Source organism: Zingiber officinale, chromosome 9B, assembly GCF_018446385.1.
Source record: "Zingiber officinale cultivar Zhangliang chromosome 9B, Zo_v1.1, whole genome shotgun sequence".
Taxonomy (NCBI): domain Eukaryota; kingdom Viridiplantae; phylum Streptophyta; class Magnoliopsida; order Zingiberales; family Zingiberaceae; genus Zingiber; species Zingiber officinale.
Genome location: NC_056003.1, coordinates 90,142,810 through 90,152,889, shown reverse-complemented (window position 1 = coordinate 90,152,889; position 10,080 = coordinate 90,142,810). Strand labels below are relative to the sequence as shown.

The 10,080-nt window shown below is 35.5% G+C and overlaps 1 long non-coding RNA gene across 3 annotated transcripts; it reads right to left on the bottom strand.

The window, feature by feature from the left end:
- Positions 1–4,950: 4,950 nt before the first annotated feature.
- LOC122024591 lies at positions 4,951–8,327 on the bottom strand. 3 transcript variants are annotated; one of them, XR_006123468.1, is made up of 5 exons: positions 7,779–8,327; positions 7,535–7,643; positions 6,062–6,170; positions 5,756–5,806; positions 4,951–5,340 (listed from the first exon to the last, which is right to left on the bottom strand). It is a non-coding gene; the product is annotated as an uncharacterized LOC122024591 (long non-coding RNA). The 3 variants fall into 3 exon arrangements; XR_006123467.1 differs by having other exon boundaries at positions 7,535–8,327; XR_006123469.1 differs by lacking the exon at positions 7,535–7,643.
- Positions 8,328–10,080: the final 1,753 nt, after the last annotated feature.

Here is a 10,080-nt window from a genome sequence, read left to right as displayed (position 1 = left end):
CATCTGAAGCAAAAGAAATGGCCAGATCCAGCATCTACCTGCTAAAATTTGATGGAGATTTTGTGACGTGGAAAAAGCACATGGAGGTATTCTTCAAGACTGATTTTGAAATCTTACTAATCATAAAATATGGTTTTGTAGCACCTACGGATCAGCATAGAGCTGAGAAAGAAGAGTACACATGGACGATGAAGGAACAAGTCAACTTCGTGGTGAATGGAAAAGCAGAGTTTCATCTACTTAGTATTCTTCTGCCCAGGAGGTCAGCTAGATCGAAAGTTATGACTCTGCCAAAGATCTCTGGGAAAAATTCTTGTAGCTTCATGAAGGTATTTCGGAAGCCAAACTAGTAAAGTGGGGCATCCTTCGAAGCCAACTGACAAATCTCTGGATGAACAAGGGAGAAAAGGTAGCCCAACTCCATACAAGAATCAAAGATCTTATCATCCATCTCAACAACCTTAGAGAAAAGGTAACAAATCGTGATTTTTTAAGGTACGCACTTAATGCCTTTTCGAGAATTTAGGAGTGGTCAGCCTTAGTAGATGCTTACTACATCTCTAAAGACCTCGAGGCAAGCACTCTTGAAAATTTATTTTCAACTTTTAAACTTCATGAGTCTCATTGTGTAGATAATCAAGAAATAGAAAAAATCTAACAACATTGCCCTAAAAGCCAAGAAGGACGAATCAAACGCTGATACTTCTCTCGACGATAACGAATCAGCATATTATAGGATAAGAAAGAACGCTAGAGAGGGGGTGAATAGCGATTGTCAAAAAAAATTAAATTAAAATGAAGTTACATAGTAGAAAATGGAAGAAACAAACAACGCTAACACAAGTTGGTTTTATTTGGTTCGGAGCCTTCGACGACTCTTACTCCAAGTCCCGCACTCGTCGAGTGCTTTCGTTGGACAATCCACTAATAGTTTACAAAATATGTTATAAGATAAGTACAAGAACAAAAAACAAGGTTACTAACAACAAGGAAAATATGAAAATCTGAGTCACCGGTTGTCGGAGGAGCTTCACAATGTCACAGGAGCTTTTTCGAAGCACAGAGCAAGAAGGAAACTTATCACAATTGTTGTTTTGAAGCTCTGGATCGAAGACCTTTAAATAGATCCATTCTGGGTGTTGGACCACGTAGCTCGGCCAATCGACGCACCCCACGTCAGCTTATGGATGATTTTTTATATTCGAGCACCTGGACTGAGTCCCGACACCCGGATCGCCTGGGCACCTGTGGCCTACTTGGGCCAGCTTGCTCCAAGCGCCCGGACTAGCTCCGGGCACTCGGAGTCCTTTTCTTCAGTAGCCTTCTCCCCGCAAGAAAAGGTTAGTCAGGGCAATCAAAGGTTATATTTACCATGTAAAACAAAGTTAGCACAACATAGCAGATAGAGTAGTAATTAGATCCTATCTCCTCAAGACTAGGATCTAGTCAAGATCTCAACTTAGGGTTCCTAAATGGACCTAAGTTTGATCTATGCCTACAGTTCCCTCAACAGAGAATGCGCCCTCACTGGATCTCTCCTCTAGTTGTTTACCTTCACTTACCAACTGTATTCACTTGACTTACCTCTGACCCACCAAGTCTTTCCACCAATTGTTAGATTCACTGACCTAATTGGACTTCGGCTAATTGTCAGGTCCCGCGGACCCAACCGGACTTTTCGCTAGATATCAAGCCTCACGGACATATCTGGACTTCCCACCAGCTATCAGACCCGCAGACCTAGCTGGATTTCAGTCTAGTGTCAGGTCCCTCATACCAGTCAACTCCTGCACACTTGGTAGAAAAGGTTAGATAAACATCACATCTAACTTTAACCTGTCTGTCATACATCAAAACCAGATTATTAGTGCAACCTGCACCAACACACATATGGTAAGGAAATTTAAGAAATTCTTTCGATCTAATAAATTTAATCAAGTGCAGGCAAAGAAAAGAAGAGCAAGGAAGATAGGTTGTTATAACTGTAATGTAGAGGGGCACATCAAGGAGGGCTGCCCAAAGCTGAAGAAGAAGGATAACAAGAAAGGTCCAATCACAACAAAGCACAAAATCCTGAAGGTAATTTGGGACGAGTTATCATCAGAATTAGATCTGGAAGAGTACACTGGACTTGCATTGATGGCAAGTCACCAGGAGGAGAGCATAGATGAAGAGGGAGTCTCCTTAGAAGAAAGCTACAACAAGAAGGAAGAAACAAACTTCAGAGCAGATCTGGTAAGTGATGTATGTTTACTATCTCCTGACCCATTATATTCGAGTATTAAATCCATGAGTAGATCCTTATATAAACTTAAATCTAAAAATAATAATTTGAAAAAGAAAATTTTAGAATTGAAAACAATTTTAGCAAATACATGTTCTTTAAAAATGTATGATAAATTAAAAGATGAAAATAAAAAATTGAAGACCAAATTGAAAAATCTAGAAATTCTGCATATATTAATCAAAATACCTAAAAAATTTATAGAAGTCTGAATTAGTATCTTAAATATCATAAGGGACAAATTAGAAAAATATTATTAAAATATGTACTAAAGAAATTTTTATCAATCTTGTAGATAAAATTTATTTTGGGTCTCAAAATTTTGCTTAATATAAATAAATGATTATGCATGTTTTATATTTATAAATATTAATTTTACTTGAAAAAATAAGTTTGCATGCTTATTTTTAATATTTATTGTTGAAAATTTTTCCTCTATTGCTTGAATGAAAAATCTCTCAGTATTAAATTTTTTTAAAATTTTTTGATTAATTTTTTTTATTTTTAATTAAAAAATTACAATTTAAATTTTAAAATTCTTTGGATAAGAATTTTGAAAAACTTAATTTTTGAAGAATTACCGTTATATTTTGAATACAGAAAAAAATTAACCTAATTTTTAAGTTAATAAAATTATTTTAAAAATATGTTGTTTGTAAAGAATCATGCCTATTTAAAGCATTTGTTGTACAATCTTTTTTTTTCAAAATTTTCATCCAAACTTTTTTATAGCTATAGAATAATTGAATTTCTGTTTGAAAATATTTTTTTTGATAAATAATAATTTTTTTATGAATTATTTATCAAAAATTTTATTTTTAAAACTAAAAAGTCTTGAAAACTTATTCTTGAAATTTTTAATTTTTCATTAGTTGTACATTCTGTTCTCAATACTTAGAAAAATTTGGAGATTTATTTGAATAAAAATGAATTTTTAAAATTTAATTTGCAAAAACTATATTTTTGTGCAAAATAATTTCTTTGTTCTAAAATACTTATAAATTTTTTGTGAAAATATTTCTACATATTCATATACTTCTGTTGAACTAGAAGAAAAAATTTTAAAATTTTTTGAAATGTTAAAATTATTTTTAAATTAAATTTACAATTATCATTATTAAATCACAGAAATTCAGATTTTTAGAAAAAAATAATTTTTAAATTTTTTTTACTTTGAATTCTGTTGCCTTAATGCTTAAAAAAAGTTTAAATTTTTTAACTTTATTTTTTGCATACTTTATTTTTGATGTGATCAAAGGGGGGAGAATGTGAGATGAGAACTTAAGTCTAGGGAGAGGCTATATTTGTAATTTTATAATTTACAAAATTTCAGATTTGATTATCATTTTATTAAAACTATGTTTATCATATTTCTAACTCGGATTGATGCATATCAAAAGGGGAATATTGTAGGTACCCCGAAATAGTTTTAATGTGGTCAACCGAGTTAGAGTTAGGTCTTATGTGTGTTTGATGTCTTGTGTCTAAGTGTGCAGGAACTTAGGAGCAGAGAAAGTTAAGCGAAAGACGCAGCTAGTGAAAAAGATGACACAGGAGAGAGTCGATGAGTTCGGTGCGTTCGAGGGACGAGGTGCTTTGGAAGAGTATGCTGGCAGACAAGAAAGATACGCATAACATTTTTTAGGGACGAGAAGCCGGAGTGGAAGCTTGCTCAAGGAGAATGCAAGAAAATGAGATCAAGTAAGCCCTATTCTGGATGACCGAAATCACCCAAGCGAACGGAGGAAAAACTGGACAGTCAACAAGAAGTTGACTACACGAACGCTTGGACCATCCTGGAGCCTAGATTGGTCTGAGCGCCCAGAGCGTCCGAGCAACCAGATCGCCCAAGGTAACTCGGGCAGCTCCTCAATACGCCCTTGTCGAAGGCAGCCCGGCGCCAAGAGCTGTTCCAGGCACCCAGACCAAATAAGTTTTATCAACACCAGTCGTTGCAAGCTATTGCGATGTGGATAAAGTTTTATTCACATCTAGGTGCCCGGAGCCCTTCCAGGCGCCCGGAGCTGCCATCTTAGTAAATGGTTAGATTCAACCAGCAGCTAATAAATAGAGCCCTGGTCTTAGTAGTTCCAGACAACAGTTTCTGTACTTCGAACTACATCTTTATTTCCAAGTTCTGTACTTCCAACACTTATAAGAGGCTTCTCCGCTTATGACAAAAGGAGAATTTGATTAGTGCTTTTAACATCTTGAATTAACAACCTCCTCAGTTATAACCCAATAAAAAATCGGTAGTGTCTTTTACACTACAAGAAAAAAGCTAATAGACTTAACGCTTTAAAAGTGTTGTCTATATGGTTGAAAAAGCGTTGTTAAAAGCACTGTTGTTAAAAGTATGCTCAAAGACAACGCTTTAAAAGCGTTATCGTTTGTAGAAAAGATAACGCTTTTGCAACTCTTTAAAAGCGTTGTTGTTTTTTACAAAGACAATGCATAAAAAGCGTTGTCTTTTTTAAAGACAATGCATAAAAAGCGTTGTCTTTTTTAAAGACAACGCATAAAAAGCGTTGTCCTCTTTAGCAAAGACAACAGTTTCACAACACATAAAAAAGCATTATCCAAGAGGTTTTAAACTATTATCTTTTAATACCAAAGACAAATAAAAGATAAATGAAAATGAATCTACTTCAATCAATGACATATTATTAAATAAACAACCAAGATAAATATATAAATTATCATCCATACACTTTATAACAAGCATAATTACTTGCATACAAAGAAATTTTAATTAGGAGACACTGAAAACTACTTCTATCGTCTACATCTTATTGCATGAACTTAAAGGATCTTTATAGATGCTACTTATCCTCTTGACTTGAATGTTCTTTACTCATTGACTTTAACCATATTCTCACTTAAATCCCAAAGCCTTCTTGATAGTTCTTCGTCGAAGTACTTCCCAATCACACCCATGAGGTTCGGATGCAGTGCCACATAGCATGTAGTTATTGCTCCTGTAATCATCCATGCCCGAGCTATTTAGCTGGAGTTTTTGAATACCTCCATTCACCTTCAAAATATCTGAAAAGGCACTGCACATGAAAGATTCAAGACAAAGTGTAAGTTAGTCTTGATGACCCACAAAAATGGAACAACAACAATATCTCTAGTAGATTCTATAAACTCTTAGATTCTGAAGTAGGAATCATGACAATTTACTTAGCATTAAATCAACAAATAACACAACATAACTAATAAACCAAAAAAGGAGAACAAATTCATGGCTTAATGTACAATATCTTATATAATCAACATCCACATTTCACTATGTGCTACCATGTCATGGTTGTGCTAGCAGAAATGTTGATGCTACTATTTTAGAATTCCACAACATCTTCCCATTGTGATGTTCGTCTAAGATAGAATGCAAAAGCACACAACCAATATGGGCAATCAATAGAAATATGAACAAATCCATCTAAATACCAAATAATTTTTTTTATATACCTCTAGGAATGATGGTCGAACTTCTATAAGTTGCACCAAGGCAGAACAAACCTGTGTATCAAAGAAAACAAACATAGATCAGTAAAAGATAAAAAAACTTAAGGTAAAAATACTTAAGCAACACGTAAGTTTGGATTCATTAAAGAACTCTTTTTTCTCACAGATACATATCCAACATTCTTACCAATCATTCAAAGTTATTAGATTTATTTGAGAACTCTCCGCTTTCAAACAAATTTTAACAAAAAAGAAAAGTTATTAGGCCCATGCAATTTTCTAAGAGAATGGAGATAAATGATGACGAACCTCTCTCTTGATATATGCAGCCATGGACTTTTATTTTTCTATATTCTGCATCTTGATCCTCCATATTCTGATCAAGTAGTGCTTCTTCCTCCTCTTCGCTTATCAATGTCTCCTCAAAGAGCATCATGCAAGCAATTTTGAGCATCACTTAGCTATGTTTATATGTGGCTTTCTCGTTGCACTTGAGAAGAGGCTTAAAGTAAAAATTGTATGCTTGACATGTGTGTTATCAACAATGCAGAATATACATATTACTGAAAATTTATATCTCACATAAAATCAATGCAGAATATATATATTACTGAAAATTTATATCTCACATAAAAGTTGCAATGAAGAAGAAAAATCATATGTAATCAACTTAAACAAGCATATCAAACGTATCCTTTAGAATTTACCTGTGATATGATGTCCTTTAGAAGTGATACACAAGAAGAGTTAATCCATGTTCAAATACCAGAATTGCTAAGTAGAAAATTTGATGGTATAAGACCACATGTAAGTAGGAATTTGTGTTATTAATTTATCATAATATGAAAAGAGAACTTATTCTCAAAGAAGGATATTTTATTTTAAGTTTTACATTGCATACTAGGAATACATCCACTAATATGCATGCTAGGAAAGGGCCAAAAAAACAATGGTTAAAAACTCAGTTGGTGGAATAGACTGCCTAAATTCATGAAACCTCATAGAGTGCACAGGTAGCTTCATTTCTTAACTTGCTTTAGAAAGGAACCAAGTAGAAATTTCTAACTGCCTACAAATAGGAAAAACATCTATAGGAAGACAAGCTAGGGGATGCAATATGGGCATTAAGTTCGAATTGTCGAACATACATCAATGCTGGATAAGAAGTCAAGAACAAAAAAGGATGTCATTACAATCCAAATAAATTTTCATACAGCATGTTAGAATAATAGAAATAACATGTTCATTTAGAGAGGAAATGCTACTCATGAGTTGGCTAACAAAAGAGAAAATGTCATATCACAAACAGATATATCAAGAGAAGTATCAAAGAGAATCCCCACATAATTGTGAAGGCCAAAACAAACTGCATATTGGCATATAAGATATAAAGATAATATCAATAAGACTGTCAAGACAAATCCCTAGATATTTCTGATAAAAAAAAGAACAGAGGAAAAGGTGTCTCTGTAGCAAGGTTAATTATTAAGTTGCTACTCTAATTTTTATTTTTTTTGGGTTTGGTTCCAACTCTATCATGAAAGCTCTTTGAAACTTACATATTCCGAACTTAATTAAATGTTTCAACTAGAAAATGAAGGAAAATTCCACCAACTTTTCAGGGATCTATGAAAAAGCTATCCCAGCAAGATCACGCCAACTATTTCTAAGTTTGAAAATGCATCTAAACCAGAATTTCATAACTAACTTTCTTCTGTTGGTACATATCACCTAAACAAGAATCTAAGAAAGAAAAGGGCAAGCATACTCTGATGAGCTTACCTTCTTGGCAAGAGAACAAGACTTGTCTGGCGAATTCAAAATCTCATCCTAGAATAGACCGACAAATTTAGGGCCAAACCTAGCCGAATTGGGTGTGTCAGTGCTAATTCTGCCAAAGCAACGTCCAGTCATAGCCAATTTCAATCAAGAAAACCAATTCACTTAACCTATCTAGAAATAACATGGCAGCATCTACACTGATAAAACGATTACAGGTGATTAAAAAATAGCAAAAATAGTTTACGATGTGAGTTGGTCTTCCAGTCAAACGATAAGTTCAGATAAGAACTCTCCTCTTCAAATCCGAAGAGGAGAGGGGCTGCTGTCTAGTGCTGAAGCTTTACTCTTCAAATCCGAAATGGAGAGGTGGAAGGAAACTAGTGGTGGCGAAGAAACCTCTACTAATCAGGAGAGGGTGATGTAGAGTTCGGTGGTGGCGCCTCTCCCAATTGGAAGAAGCTGTGGGTTAAAGATGAAGGCACCGTGAGATGGCTTTCAGATCTGGAAGCTCTGTGAGAAGACCTTGCCATCAACGGCGAGGAAGATGGTAGAGGAGATGAGATGACCTGCGGATTCTGGGATGAAGCTCCTATTGTGTGCATTAGCGTCGGCTGTAGATGAGATGGAGGCGGAAGAGGGAGCCTGTCCTCTCCCAATCGGGTAGAGGAAGAGAATGAGGGACGCCGGCAGTGATGGAGAAGGCGAGAGATGATCGAAGTTGTGAGAGGGGTTAGGTTTTCGGAAGATAGGTGGGTGCAAGTGAGTGAAACCTAAGGGTTTTTCAACTCCTTACTTGATCAAACGGTTTGTATCATTCTAGATTTAATTTAGACGAGAACTTAACAATAGACAACACTAAAAAAATGATAATAGACAACGCTTTTCAAGAAGTGTTGTCGTTAACCCATAAAAATCACTAAACGACAACAGTTTTTTAAAAAGTGTTGTCTATTAGTAAAAAAATAAAGAAATAGACAACGTTTTTCACTAAAAGCGTTGTTAACAAAAAAATGACAACGCTTTTTAAAAAAAACGTTGTCTTTTAAGTGTTGTAAAAGCTCAATTTTCTTGTAGTGTTAATTTATGCATTTTAGTATACTCTAATAAAGTGATTGTTTTAATCAAGCTATACATTTCGAGAAAGGTCCGTTTGCTTTTTTACGGCAATTCACCCCCTCTTGCCTGTCGACCGAGGACCAACACGATGTTGGGATCCTATGCTGAGAGAGGAAGTTTGTTACTAAGACTGAGAAGGAGTATGTCGCCGAGACTGAGAGCAAGTCTATCATTGAGACTTAGAGAGAGTCTATTGCTGAGACTGAGATAGAGAGAGAGACTTTTTCGCTGACATTGAGAGGGAGTCTGTCGTTGAGACTAAGAGGGAGTCAGAGTGAATTTATTGACCGGTGACCCCCCCCCCCAGCATCCACCTCATTTTAACTTTGATTAATAGCTTAGCATGATTTTCTCTCCTATGGAACACGTAGGACTGCAAAGTTCCACCGTATCACGAGCTTTTCCTTCAAGTCTAATTGAAGGAGCCATACTGAACTGACTAAACTGTATTGAGATGTCATTCGCTTTCTAAGATTATCTTCTCAGAATGTTGAGCTAAGGCAACTACATCTTACAGGGATAGTTGGCTGAATGTCGGTTATTAGGAAGAGAAAACTTTGCATTCAATGGACATGATACGTGAGATTGTATATCATGATGTTGAATGATGCTCTATACTACTATATTAAAGGGTTGAGTATGGTATCCTCCTCAGGTGACAGGAGCCCCTTACCCCATTAAATACAATGGTGTGCAACAACATTATTGTTGGCAGAACCCTGGATTCGACGGTGGGGGTGCACTAGCACTTATTTAATCTTTCCATTTGATGACAATATTTAAACTATCTCAGAGATCAATACATTGCCTCATAACTTATCACATTGTTTTTGCTTTAATGGTGATGATTGGGTTGTGATCACGATCATCCAACCAAGTGATCTAACAGTGAGGAAAAAATCTTTCCATTTAACGGTTTGATGAATCAACGCAATAACTCTACTATGTTGTCGCCAAGGTATATTAGGTTTGCCAAAAGTGATGCTATGTTCATTCGCTTCCTTTTGTCTTTAATGTCTTTGTCTTCGTCTCCTTCTCTACATCCAGCAATACAATAAGTTCGTTGTTCTTTTTCTTCTACTCTCTAACCCTTTTCACCTTCCTTTCTTCTTCTTTCCCGAGCCCATGGCTAGTAATGACCCCTCATATAAGTAGTACGAGTCCCATCGGACCATATATACCAAGGGTGCAGATCAATAGCTTTGGCAGACCTTGGGTATTCCTTCGGATCATAAGATTATGATTATGATGTCAGAGCAGCGACCACTCAAACTACTTTTAGGATATATTACATGCTTTTTCGATTAGTTGGTCAGTGGACTTAGGTTTCCCCTCCATCCCTTTCTTCAAGACTTAGCCAACTATTTCAAACTTTCTTTATCCCAATTAGTACTCAACTCTTACCATTTGATTTGCAGTGCAGACATCAT